Here is an 11,219-nt window from a genome sequence, read left to right as displayed (position 1 = left end):
CCCAGTAGCAGGCCAAGAGCAATTTCTCAAAAGGAGAGTTGCTATTTGCAGAGGATGTCAGGGCCTTACTCCAAAATCTTAAAGACCTGTAATGCAATAAATCTACAGGGGCCTGTGAAAGGCTCCAGGCAGCATCCCTAGTGCCACTGACACTTCCAGTACTTCCACGGGATCTGTGGGTCACATGGCCCACGTGGCAGAGCAGCTTGCACAGCAGCCTGGAATGTTGCAGAGCCTTCTCTTGTTCTGGGCCCCACTAAAAACTAGCAGCATTTGGGGTCACTTGGCAGATGGGCCAGAGTAACACACCCAAATGAGGAGTACATTGCCTCCAAAATCCAAGGAGGTTGGAGAGTTGATGTCCTCCTGGACAGTGCAGGTGTATTGCTGGTCTTGCCACCCGAAAGCAAACTGCTTTGCTCTGCTGGGCCTTATGGACAGGTTGTGGAGAAAAAGGAATTTACCAGATCAATAGCTGCATGCCAGGCACCAGGGGATGTTAATTTGCACAAGCAACAAAGCCACAGCTGGGACAGCAGCTTCCAATCACTACCTGCTTTAGCTTGTGATAATCTGGTATCATTTCCTAAGACCCACCCGTTTTCTGCAAGGGCCACATAGGGGGGCTTAATGGGGGTGAGGGTGAGCTGGGAGTCACCTTTCACGTCCTTGCACGGATGTCTGCAGTACCTCCAGCAATGCTGAATGGCTTTTTTTAACAAATATTTTTAAATATTTATTTTGAGAGAGAATGTGAGCAGGGGAGGAGCAGAGAGAGAGAGAGAGAGAGAGAGAGAGAGAGAAAGAGAGAGAATCCTAAGCAGGCTCTGCGCTGTGAGCACAGAGCTCGATGTGGGGCTCAATCTCATGAACGCTGAGACCATGACCTGAATGAAATCAAGAATCAGATGCTTAACCAACTAAGCCACCCAGGTGTCCCTGAGTTGCTTCTGATGTGCTTTCTAGGTATGCACAGTTCTAAGGGTTTCACTTGGCTTTTCCCACACTGGTAGCCCTCACTCCACAGGCTGGAGGGCAAATGTGGCGATTCTGCCAGCTGCTAGCTATGTCTGTTCCATTTATGTATTCTGAACTGGGAAATCACCACAAGATGGGCTTGGGGACCCACTAGGCCCACAGTGAGATGGACCTGAGTTAAAATCTCATTGATCCTTGAGCCCCTACTCTGACCAGAGGGCCACAGTAACGTTTTGGGCTTCCTGTAGTCAATGCCTATTCACAGCCAGTGTCCAGTAATCCATGAGTGGTCTGATTGTTTCCTTTTACCCACTGCACAGTTATCCAGGTAAATGGCTGTAAAGGATCTGGTAAAGGTCAAGGGGACCCATTTCCCTGGTTCGTTCAAGGGGTTCCTGGTCTGGGAACTGGCTCAAGTCTGGGAATTGATCTATTTTATGATTTGAGTTAGACTTTTGTTCACTTGACCTAGAACTTTTCTCCTTATACAGGCCATGTAAGAATTTCATAGGCTTCCTACTTATTTCGTTTCTAGGAACACGATGATTAACCGGCTAGTGCCGTGGGTCTGTGTGAGTCAGACTATTCTGCTTGCTTTGATTCTGCAGTCCTTTGTGGTTACCACACCCACCTTCCCTTTTATGTTGTACAGCCAGAAAAACACTCCTTGGGCCTTGAAAGGGCAAGCCATCTTGAGTTCCATAGGAATGAATTCTGCCAAAAACCTGTGAGGCTGGAGGAGGATTCAGATGGGCTCCCAGCCCTGGCTGGTACCATGATTGCAGCCTTGCGAGACCCTGATCAAGGCCGTGTAGTTCTGTTATACTAGACTCCTGAAGCATGGCAACTGAAATGATAAATGTTGTTTTAACCTGCTAACTTTGTGGTAATTTGTTGTACAGCTTGGAAAACTAAGAGAATATAGATAGGTGTAATGAGAAGAGAAAGCAGGAATGATCTGTACCCTGAAGGCAATAACTGCAGCAACCTGCTACCCCAAATCCCTGACAGTGCTTTAAAAATACCAACTGCGGGGCGCCTGGGTGGCTCAGTCGGTTAAGCGTCTGACTTCAGCTCAGGTCATGATCTCATGATTTGTGGGTTTGAGCCCCGCATTGGGCTCTGTGCTGACAGCTCAGAGCCTGCTTTGGATCCTCTATCGCCCTCTCTCTGCCCCAACTCCCCTGGTTCTCTCTCTCTCAAAATAAATAAATAAACTTAAAAAAAATAAACAGCATGGTACCTTAAAAAAATACCAATTTCATGCTATTGAAATGGTAAAAGTTAATTTATAAGTGAGAGTTTTTTATTAAAAATTTTTTTTAATGTTTATTCATTCTTGAGAGACAGAGAGACAGAGCATGAGTGGGAAAGGGGCAGAGAGAGAAGGAGACACAGAATCCAAAGCAGGGTCCAGGCTCTGAGCTGTCAGCACAGAGCCCAATGCGGGGCTTGAGCCACGAACTGTGAGATCATGACCTGAGCCGAAGTTGGACGCTTAACCAACTGAGCCACCCAGGTGCCCCTCGATGAGGACTTCTTGAGAAATCTACTAGAGAGGAAGTTTCAGGCAACAAAATGACTAGAGAGATATGGACATAAGACTGGTGGTAAGCATTCAATATTTTTTTTCCCTAGAAATTAATATTAATCACGGGTTAAAAGGGAGAGTATAGTATGCTACCTGCTGTCAGTATGTTCTGACATTGTAGGTACAGCACAACTATTTAAAAAGTCAGAGGAGACCCCTAAAGGAGATGGAGATTAATTCCTCACCCCCTTAATGTGAGCTATGTTTAGAGACTTGCTTCCACAGAGTCGATTATGGAAAGGAGGAGGGAGGGATAACTTGACAGTAGACGGACTTAGTAAACACTACTTAAACATGTTTGTGTATCTGTCTACTAAAAGATCCTAGCAATAATTACAAACCCAAAAGCAATGGTCATGCCACACTACCTAGATTATGCTATGAAAATACTGCTTCCTAGTAAATAAAACCAGAGATTCTTGGAAGAATGACTAAAGAGCAGGATATACATAAGATGTGTCTAGAATATCTTGCCATACCAGATAGCAAAATCATATCAGAAAGAATCAAGAGCCAACCTAAGGATGCTCCTATAAAAAGATACAATCAGACAATAAGTAACTCCTAATGAAAGAACACAATACGATAAGTAGTCTTTCAAAAAAAAAAAATATATGAACTGACCAAGACTCTGTATCCATTGGACAGAAAACCATGTTTGAACTATAGTATTAAGTACAATCAAAAAAATCAAAATGCGGGGAACTTAAAGGATTGAGTGCTTTTACAAATAAATTGTAAGAAGGGCACCTGGGTGGCTCAGTCCATTAACCATCTGACTTCGGCTCATGTCTATGATCTCACAGTTTGTGAGTTAGAGCCTAGCGTCGGGCTCTGTGCTGACAGCTCAGAGCCTGGAGCCTACTTCAGATTCTGTGTCTCCCTCTGTCTCTGCTCTTTCCCCACTCATGCTCTGTCTTTCTCTCTCTCCTTCAAAAATAAATAAACATTAAAAAAATTTTACAAATAAATTTTAAGAAAAAAACAAGGGCCACCTACTAAAAATTTAAAAGGTATATCAAAGACAGAGAACAGATAAGACAGACTGTAATGTTAAGAGATATACACTGGTTCTTAAAACTATGGGGAAATTTAAAAAATGTGATTATCATAACTGTCAAGATAGGGACATCCATTAATGGCAGAGTAGATTTACTAAGAGCAATCACATTCTGGGCCATAAAATACATCTTAACAAATTTAATACTGTAGAAATCAGTAACATAAAGATGGCTGGAAAATCCTAAAATATTGGGAGATTAAACCACACACTTTTAAATAGCACGTGGGTCAAAAGAGTCTGAAGAGAAGGTAAGACTTTTGAAATAAATGAAAATACAAAACTTCAAAATTTGTGGAATTCAGTGAAAGCAGTGTTTAGAAGGGAATTCATGGCTCTAAACACATATTAGTAGACAAAAAGAAAGATCTAAGATTTAAAAAAATATAAACTTCCAATTTAGGAAACCAGAGAAAGAATAGCAACTTTCTAAAGCAAGTTTCTAAAGGAATAGAAATAATTAAAATCACTGCAGATATAAATGAAATTGACAACAGGAAATCAATGGAGAAAATCAACAGAGCCAAAATCTGGTTCTTTAAAAATATCAATCAAATTGATAAAACTCTAACTAGGCTGACCAAGGAGAAAACAGAAGTCACAAACTACTATTATCAGAAATTAAAGAGGAAACGTTAAAGTATCAACATTACAGAACTAAAAAGAATCATGAGGGAATACTAGAGGCAACTTTAATCCAAAAAATCTACTTAGAGTAAATGGATGAATTCTTAGAAACACACAAACTATCAATACTGATTCAAGAAGAAACAGATCTGAATAGATCAATAGTAAGTAAGCAAACTGAGATAGCAATAAAAAAAAAACTACCCACAAAGAAAATCTCAGGATCAGATGATTTCACTGATGAATTCTAATACATGTTTAAGGAAGAATTAATACAAATCCTTAAAAAAATTTTTTTTAAGTTTATTTATTTTTGACAGTGACAGAGTGTGAGCATGAGCTTGGGAGGGGCAGAGAGAGAGAGGGAGACACAGAATCTGAAGCAGGCTCCAGGCTCTGAGCTGTCAGCACAGAGCCTGACATGGGGTTCAAACTCACAAACTATGAGATCATGACCTGGGCCGAAGTCAGATGCTTAACCAACTGAGCCACACAGGCGCCCCAATACAAATCCTTTACAAACTCTTCCAAAAGTTAGGGGAGCAGAGAACCCTTCCCAATTCATTCTGAGGCCAGTAGTACCCTGATAACAATATGGACAAAGACATCACACACACACACACACACACACACACACACACACAAAATCTTTCATGACTATACACTAAAAAAACCCAAACAACAACAAAACCCTAAGAACCAAAATTAACAAATCAAATCCATTCACTAATAAAAAGGAGTATACATCATGATCAAATGAGATATACCCAAGGAATGCGAGGCTGATTTAACATCTGAAAATCAATTAACATAATACATCACATTAATAGGATAAAGAACAAAATCCACATGGTCATCTCAATAGATATAGATAAAGCATTTGATAAAATGCAATATTCCTTAAAAAATTGCAATATTCTTTCATGATAAAAACACTCAAGAAACGAGTAACAGAAAAGAACTTACTCAACCTCATAAAGGATATCTATGAAAAACCCACATCTAACCCATTAAGACTTAATGGGTAAATTACTAAATGCCTTTCCCTAAGTTCAGGAACAAGAGAAGGATATCCTCTCTCAACACTTTTATTCAATGTTTACTCAAAGTTACAGCTGGGACAATTAGACAAGAAAATGAAATAAAAGTTGTCCAGACTGGAAAGGAAAGAGTAAAGCTCTCTCTTTGTAGATGACATGGTCTTGTATACAGAAAATCCTAAGGAATCCATTAAAAAAAATTAGAACTAATAAACAAATTTAGCAGGTTTGCAGGACACAAGTTGACTGTACAAAAATCCACTGTAGTGACATCAGGGAAGATGTGAATGTCAGGAATCCATCTCTCCACTGGCACGATACTCAAGGTTGGCAGGGAACCATCCGAAGCAACTATGTGGTAACTCCAGAGTATGTAGAACACTTGCAGCATCCAGCAGACACTTTGATGAAGAGGCTGGTAAATTTTGTCAGTTGCAACTTTAGTGAGAAAGGGGATACCATTTCCTATCCTTGGAGCAGGCAGCCACAGGGTCAGCAGCTGATGTTCCTAGTGTGGCTTGTTGGAGCCAGAGTAGGCAAGAATGACTCTATCCTCCAAAAGTCAGGGTTGTGCATTCTGATTGCTGTTTTTGATCAATGGGTGGCAGGCACAGAAGTTGGTAATTGTTTCAACTCCCATGGGCTGAAGTGCCTCCCAGCCATGAGAGAATTTAAAGATAGGATGTATTTCTCTCTCTCTCAGGAGCCACATACTTAAGGAAATCTTTGTCAGGTCACTGGATGACTGTAGAGACAACAGAAGGGAAACTTCAGTGAACACACACAACAAAAAAGACACACTTTGCAATAACATATGGAAAAGCCACAAAGGATGATTTCAGCCATCAACAAGCAAAACCCAGCAATCCCTCCTAAGAAGTGAGAGAATTAGATTTCCAGAATTACCACAACATGATGCTCAGAATGTCCACTTCTCAACAAAAAATTACAAAACAAAGAAATAGAAAAATATGATCCATCCACAGGAAATAAAGAGTTTGACAGAAATAATCCCTGTAGAAGCTCCGATATTGGAGCTATTTGTCAAAGATGTTACATCAAGAGTCTTAAGCGTGTTTATTTTTTTTTTAATTTTTTTTAACGTTTATTTATTTTTGAGACAGGGAGAGACAGAGCATGAACAAGGGAGGGTCAGAGAGAGGGAGACACAGAATCTGAAGCAGGCTCCAGGCTCTGAGCTGTCAGCACAGAGCCCGACGCGGGGCTAGAACTCACCGACCGCGAGATCATGGCCCGACCCGAAGTCGGCCGCTTAACTGAATGAGCCACCCAGGTGCCCCCTTAAGCGTGTTTAATAAGCTAAAGCAAACCATAGACAAAGAACTGAAGGAAATTAGTAAGACGACGTCTGAACAAAATAAGAATATCAGTAAGGAGATGGAAATTATAAAAAGCAACCAAAAAAAAAAAATCTGGAGCTGAAAAGTACTATAACTGAAATGAAAAACTCATTAGAGGGATTCAATAGTAGATTTAAGCAAGTAGAAGAAAGGATCACTGGACTTGAAGATTAGACATTAATTATCCAGAAGAGTAGAAAGAAAAACAAAATGAAGAAAGTGACCAAAGAGCGTGGGACACCACCAAGCACACCATAAATTTGGGATGTTGATTGTAATCCCTAAGGTAACTCCTAGGAAAATAATATATACAGAAACTGAAAGGAGGGAATCCAAATAGTACACTGCAAAAAATACATTTCATAAAATACATGAAGACATAACAATTATAAACATATCCAGAAATAAGTACCACCAAAACTATATGAAGGAAAAATTGACAGAATTGAAGGGGAAATAGTTCAACAATAATAGTTGGAGACTACACTAGCCACTCTCAACAGTGGATAGAAACAACCAGATGGATGAATAAGGAAACCAAGAATGTGAACAACACTATAAACTGAGCTGACCTAACAGACAGATACAGAACACTTAGCAACAGGAGTTGCTACACATCCTTCTCAGGTACATGTGGAATATTCTCCAGAAGAGACCATATGTTAGGCCACAAAACAAGTCTCAATAAATTTAAGTAGCTTCAAACCATATACAATATCTTTTTCAATCGCAATAGAATGAAACTGGAAATGAATAAAAGAAATAAAACTGGACAATTTACAAACAGGTGGGAAGTAAACAAACACTCTTAACTAACCACAAGAACAACTAACAAGGGAAATTAGAAAGCACCTTGAGACAAGTGGAAACACAACACGGCAAAACTTAAGGAATGCAGCACAAGCAGTGCTCAGAGGGAAATTTATAGTTGTAAATGTATATGCTGAAAAAAGGAATATCTCAAGTCAGTAACCTTAATTGTACATCTTAAGGAGCTAGGAAAAAAAAGCGAACTAATCCCAAAGTTAGCAGAAGAAAATAAAAACAGAATAGAGATAAGAGAACAGAAAGAGAAAATCAACAAAACTAAAAGTTGGTTCTTTGAAAAGATCAACAAAATTAACAAAAACCTTTATCTAGATTGACTAAGAATAAAAGAAGATTCAAATTACTAAAATCAGAAATGATGGGGCACTTGGGTGGCTCAGTCAGTTGAGTGTCCAACTTTGGCTCAGGTCATGATCTCATGGCTCGTGAGTTTGAGTCCTGTGTCGGGCTCTGTGCTGACAGCTCGGAGCCTAGAGCCTGCTTCTGATTCTATGTCTCCCTCTCTCTACCTCTCCCCCACTCACTCTCTGTCTCTCTGTCTCTCTGTCTCTCTCTCTCTCAAAAACAAATAAACATTAAAAAAATTTAAAAAAAATCAGAAATGAATGTAGGGACATTACTATCAATTTTATGGAAATAAAAAGGATATTCTACCCAAACTAATGCAAGAAGAAATGGAGGTGTGCAAGGGTTGCCGTGGGAGGTGAGTGCGCGGCATTGAGGCCTGATGTGGGGAAGGCATCCTACACAATTCTATGGCCAGGTGTAGACACTTCTGTCCAAGGCAAAAACTTCAATGGGAACCTTTGTCTCTAAAGATGGAAACAGTGTGACCACCTGAACAGACACTAAAAATAGCTCTCATCTCAAAGAATCCAGCACTGTGTAACAGTATGAGAACTTAGATGCTGGGGAACAGCATTTGGTGAGTGAATCCTTCTAGCCAGAGACAGTGCTCTCTTTGGACTCATCACCTTGCATTTTTTTCTTTTATAATTATTAGTTTTTTAATTTACATCCAAGCATATAGTGCAACAATGATTTCAGGAGTAGGTTCCTTAATGCCTCTTCCCCATTTAGCCCATCCCGCCTCCCACAACTCCTGCAGTAACCCTCTGTTTGTTCTCCATATTTAAGAGTCTCTTATGTTTCGTACCCCTCCCTGTTTTTATATTGTTTTTGCTTCCCTTCCCTTATGCTCATCTATTTTGTATCTTAAAGTCCTCTTATGAGTGAAGTCATATGATTTTTGTTTTTCTCTAATTTCACTTAGCATAATACCCTTCAGTTCCATCCACGTAGTTGCAAATGGCAAGATTTCATTCTTTTTGATTGTTGAGTAATACTCCATTGTGTGTATGTGTGTGTATATATATATATATATATATATATATATATATATATATATCTGTATCTATCTATCTATCTATACCACATTTTCTTTATCCATTCATTCATCCATTATCATTCATCCATCAATGGACACTTGGGCTCTTTCCATACTTTGGCTATTGTTGATAGAGTTGCTCTAAACATTGGGGTGCATGTGTCCCTTTGAAACAGCACACCGTATCCCTTGGATAAATACCTAGTAGTGCAATTTCTGGGTCATAGGGTAGTTCTACTTTTAATTTTTTGAGGAACCTCCATACTGTTTTCCAGAGTGGCTGCACTAGCTTGCATTCCCACCAACGATGCAAAAGAGATCCTCTTTCTCCACATCCTCGCCAACATCTGTTGTTGCCTGAATTGTTAATGTTAGCCATTCTGATAGGTCATCACCTTGCATTTGTAATCAGATCGGATCCCTTCCCATCATGAGGCTCCTGACAATGTTGAACAGGTTTTCAGTGATCCTTGTAGAAAAAGACACCCTCCCCAAAGAAATGCAGTATTTACATACAGTCCACTGGTATATACTGGATCTCCAGGAAACACCAGAATTACTAGTTAAGAATGCATTACATGGCTCAAGCGTTACAGTGCAAACTTTTCTATGGGTTCACAGTAAAACTCCTAGAAACACTTCCTGTTTCTGCATTGTTAGAGTCAACAATAGTGCAAAACATCCACAAATGTATGCAGGGCACATTGTGAAGGTTTAACAAAAAAGAAACCCGAAGATGCATTCTGTTGTGGGGAAAACAACAATTGATCTTTACTCAAGAGATTCCTGGAATTTTTTCTTTGGACAGGCCTCTTTGACAGATGGTGTGGGAATATTCAGCTTTGCCAGGTTATGGCAGTGACTTTTTATAGCTCATGATAGGAAGAACAAAGTAAAGAGATCCAGGAAACATCAAGTGACGATTCAATTTCTGATAACTCTTCTATACCTACAGTGACTAGTATTTTGCTGCGTCAGTCTTATAAGACTTTAGTCAATGAGATTACACACAAATATGGACTGCAACGCTGTCAGGGCCTTGTATGTCTAATGTGAGGCTCCAGCCACTTAGAAAAAGCCAACTACCTCTCCTAAATCTTTGCCCCATCAGTTTGCACAAGTTGCAGTTTGCTGGTTTCAACATATTGTAGAAAGATGCAAAGTGCTGGTGAGGTGGACTGATGGTAAATCACTCCAAAACACAGTCAGGAGGATAACATGAATTTGGCAAAACTTGAGGAAACCTTAATGGAGAAAGTGTGAGCGGGGGAGGGGCAGAGAGAGAGGGAGACACAATCAGAAGCAGGCTCTAGGCTCTGAGCTGTCAGCACAGTGTCCGACATGGGTCTCGAACTCACGAACTGTGAGATCATGACCTGAGCCGAAGTCCAAGGCTTAACCGACTGAACCACCCTGGTGCCCCAACACAGAATTTTCATATGATTCAGAAATCCCACTCCTAAATATATATCCAAAGTGAAGTAAAGCCCTTGAACAGATACTTGTATGCCAGTGTTCACTAGAACATTATTTACAATCCACGGGGAGCCTGGGTGGCTCAGTTGGTTCAGGTCTTGATCTCAGGGTTGTGAGTTCAAGCCCTGGGGATGGAGCCTACTTAAAACAAAAACAAAAACAGAAACAAAAACAAACTAGGAAGTTATTTACAATCCAAAAGGTACAAATAACAATGAAGTGTCCCTTAACAGGTAAATGGATAAAATGTGATATATACATATATATAATGCAACATATAGAAAAACACTTAATTGTACATTTTAATTTTTTTTAATGTTTATTTATTTTGAAAGGGGAGGATGGACAGAAAGGGAGGGAGAGAGAGAATCCTAAGCAGGCTCCGCACTGTCAGTGCAGAGCCCAACATGGAGCTTGATCTCATGAACCGTGAGATCATGATCTGAGCCAAGATCCAGAGTGGGAAGCTTAACCAATGAGCCACCCCAGCACCCCTCAATTGTACTTTTTAAATGGGTCAACTATACAGTGTGTGAATTATATTTCAGTCAAGCTGCTTTAATATAAATAATTAATACCATAAAAAATCAGTTGTATCTGAGTTTAACAAATGAAAAACTTTTACTCTGAATACTACCAAATACTGTTGAAAGAAATTAAATTAGTACAAATAAATGGAAAGACAGTCCATGTTTATAGATGAGAAGATTTAATATTAAGGTGGCAAAATTTCCCAAATTTATCTACAGATTCAACATAGTACCTATCAAAATCCCAGACAGCTTCTTTGCAGAAACTGAGAGGCTAATCCCAAATTGACCTGGAAATTCAAAGGACCTAGGATAGCCAGAACAATCTTGAAAAACAGTAA

The 11,219-nt window shown here is 39.8% G+C and overlaps 1 pseudogene; it reads left to right on the top strand.

Annotated features, from left to right (window-relative positions):
* The first annotated feature begins 1,520 nt into the window (after window positions 1–1,520).
* LOC122240791 lies at window positions 1,521–10,094 on the top strand (annotated as a pseudogene).
* The last annotated feature ends 1,125 nt before the right edge of the window (window positions 10,095–11,219 follow it).

The sequence above is a fragment of the Panthera tigris genome, chromosome C1 (assembly GCF_018350195.1).
Source record: "Panthera tigris isolate Pti1 chromosome C1, P.tigris_Pti1_mat1.1, whole genome shotgun sequence".
Taxonomy (NCBI): Eukaryota; Metazoa; Chordata; class Mammalia; order Carnivora; family Felidae; genus Panthera; species Panthera tigris.
The sequence above is the reverse complement of the archived record's forward strand: the minus strand, read 5'-3'. Positions and strand labels throughout refer to the sequence as shown.